Below are 3,404 nucleotides of genomic sequence, written 5' to 3'. Positions count from 1 at the left end.
TTCTGACTCACAGCAGCCCTGTGGGACAGGGTGGAACTTCCGTTTCCAAGGCTGAAAATCTTTACACAAGTAGACTGCCACATCTTTCTCCTGTGGAGTGGTGAGTTTGAACCACTGACATTACAAGCAGCTGAATACTTTAACCACTTTGCCATACGATTTACCCCTTTAATGTGTACAATTCAATGGTTGTTAGTATGTTCAGAGTTCTGTAACCTTCCTCACTATCTTATTTCAGGACACTTTTGTCACCACAAAAAGAAACACTATAACCATTAGCAGTCACCCCTCATTCATTTAGCATAGTATTTTCAAGGTGTATACATGCTATACCACGAAATGATATAACATTCCTTTTTATTGCCAAATTAGTATTCCATTGTTTGAATGTACCACATTTTGTTAATCCATTCATCACTTTGACTATTAGGAACAATGTTGCTCTGAATATTTGTGTACAACTTTTGTGGACTTGTTTTAATTTCCTGGTATTTAAGTAGATCTGTTGGCATAGTTTAATAAGGCATTTGACTGCTAACCAGAGGCTGATGGTTCAAACCCACCAGCCATTCCTGTGAAGGAAAACTGGGCAATCTACTTCCATAGAGATACCACCTCAGAAACCCAAGGAGGGGTGGCTATGAGTCAAAATCAACTCAATGGCAATGAGTAAGGGGTTGAATAGTCTATCTGTTGCCTTTATCCTCAGATATGACTTCACCATGTCATTATGCCTGAAATCCTTGCAGAGGCCAATTGTTTTTAAAAACTTTAACTAGTTACCTTCAAGTTGATCTTGATTCATGGTGGCTCCATGTGTGTCAGAGTAGAAATGTTCTCATAGCGTTTTCAATGGCTGTGACTTTTTAAAAGTAGCTCATCGGGCATTTCTTCCGAGACATCTCTGGATGGACTAGACCCTCTAACCTTTTGGTTAGCAGCCAAGTGTGTTAACCCTTGCACCAACCCCCCAAAAAACAATCCAAACTCACTGCCATTGAGTTGATTCCAACTTATAGAGACTCCCTTTGGGTTTTGGAGGCAGTAAGTCTTTACAGAAGTAGATTGCCCAGTCTTCTTTCCATGGAGTGGCTGGTGAGTTTGAACCACCAACCTTCTGGTTAGCAGTCAAATGCCTTAGGCACTATGCCACCAGAACCCCCAGGGACTCCTTAAAGACTTTAGACAAGTCATTATCATATCAATTATTTTATTTCCATCATCATTATTATAATAGGTTTTATACAATATTATGTTATTCATTATGTTATAATCTAAATAGCTATCCTTGCAAGTATGTATACTCCAGGAGGCCAAGAATCTGTCTGTTTGTTCACTGATATATCCTAATTCCCTAGACCAGTGCTTGCACATACTAAGCATTCAATGGATACTTGTTTAATGGATAAGGAATTGCTTTCTGTATCTGGTATGTAATAAATGCTCAGTAACAGCTGTTATTTTTAAGTGTGTATTATAGTGAATATCAAGAGCTTTGGTGGCATAGTGCCTAAGGCATTTTATTGTTAACCAGAAGGCTGGCGCTTCAAACCCACCAGCCACTCCTTGGAAGGAAGGTTGGGCAATCTACTTCTGCAGTGATATCACCTCAGAAACCCAAGGAGGGGTTGCTATGAGTTGGATCTGACTCAACAGCAGTGAGTTTTAGTTATAGTGAATATTGCACTTAATTCTCCCAATAATCAAGAAAGTAATATTATATTCATTTTACAGACGAGGACATGGGGAGCTTGGAGAGCTAATTTGCTCAAGGTCACGCCTAGTACTGGTGTGGTTGGAACCCTGCCATACTTGTCTCTGAAGCTTATGCCTCTGTTCATGGTGCTCCTCTGTCTTTGCTATTCAAGAATAAACAGTCAAAACTCCAAAGCCTTTTATCATTACCTGGCAGCCCCAGAACTGCTGAATGTTATGATTTAAACAGAAAAGGAGTGGTGTTGTGTACAAGCCACACTCTTACTGCTCTGCAGCAGAGTCCTTTGAAGTGGAGAGAACAGATATTCAGGGACTAAAAAAAGAAACTTCCAACTGCTTGAATTTCATATGAAAAGTTGTCAGTTAGTGTTATTGATCCACCTCACATGTAGCAGCTAGTAAAGAGTTTGTTTTAACTTGCTTTTCTCCTGATGCCTAGAAGTTTTGCTACTCTAAAAGTACCAGAATTGAAAGACTGCTTAAACTCAACTCACTCCTTCTGATGTGTTCCTTTAAAAATTTATACCTTTGCTCCTTCTAATAATAATAGCTATTCTCAAGGGGTGAAAAGAGAAAACTTAATGTGGTAGCTTATCCCAGGAGAAAAAAACAACCATTTTTGCTGAGAATCAGGAAAAATAAAAAAACAAAAATCAGTGCTGACTTGTAATTTAGAGTTTCTTGGAGCTACTTCTAGGCTAATAAGTCTTAGTAACTAATTATAGCCAAGAAAAAGATGGGATATGTACAGATTTGAAAGAAATGAGGCCAGGCATTTAAAAAATATATGAGGCCACAGGCAAATGAGGTTTTTAATAAAAATCGAGAACAGTTTCTGGCACAAATGCTAATCAGTATGGAAGCATGACTGGCAATTTTTAGATTAGTAAGAAGCTTTTTAAAAGCTAAAGTTTTTTAAGGACAGTCTGCAAAATCAGATCTAATCTGTATTCTTAACAGCAGTAGATTTCCTGGTATCTATGTTCCTCAATGTTATAAAGTCTTGGGGTGAAGTTAAAGTGGGTGGCTGAATGGCCAAAGAAAAGCAGAGTATTTAGCAATTATCCAGGAGGAAGAAACTAAACTGGGGTGGTTTTCCTAACCTCATTTTTTTTAACTCACTTTATTTCCTATATGATTTTCCATATGGGACATCTGATGTTGGACATTCTTGTGGGTCTGCCAAGCCTCCATTCCATTTGTTTAAAGGTATCACCCACTCTCTCATTCTGGGAGAGTTGGGGTTGTGCTTGGCTCACAGCATGAGCCAAGCAATGTAGTCTCTTTCCTCCTGGCCATAGGGATTGAGCTTGATTTGGGCAGATGATCCAGTTTGAGCCAACAGAATCCAAGTACAGGACTTTACTCATCCTGTAGGAGAAGAGAAGTTCTTCTTTTCTTCTTTCATTACAAAGAGGAGGATGTAGCTGGAGCCTGATAGCAGCCATTTTGTCCCTCCCCTTTACTGTCACCATGGTGGGAATGGCTTCCTGTGAGTAGTGCCAATAAAAAAGAAAACAGAGCTAAGACTGGGGACAGACTGAGTCTGGTGACATGGTTTGACTCTTGGATCTAACTATGCTCAAAATCATCCATGCCCATTGGTCATTAAGTTCTATAACGCATTAAATACCCACCCATCCCCCACTGTTTATTTTAAATACCATTTTGACTTGGATGTTTTATTA

Source organism: Orycteropus afer, unplaced genomic scaffold, assembly GCF_000298275.1.
Source record: "Orycteropus afer afer isolate SDZICR_OR568_19922 unplaced genomic scaffold, OryAfe1.0 scaffold00140, whole genome shotgun sequence".
Lineage (NCBI taxonomy): Eukaryota > Metazoa > Chordata > Mammalia > Tubulidentata > Orycteropodidae > Orycteropus > Orycteropus afer.
Note: the sequence above shows the minus strand (reverse complement) of the source record.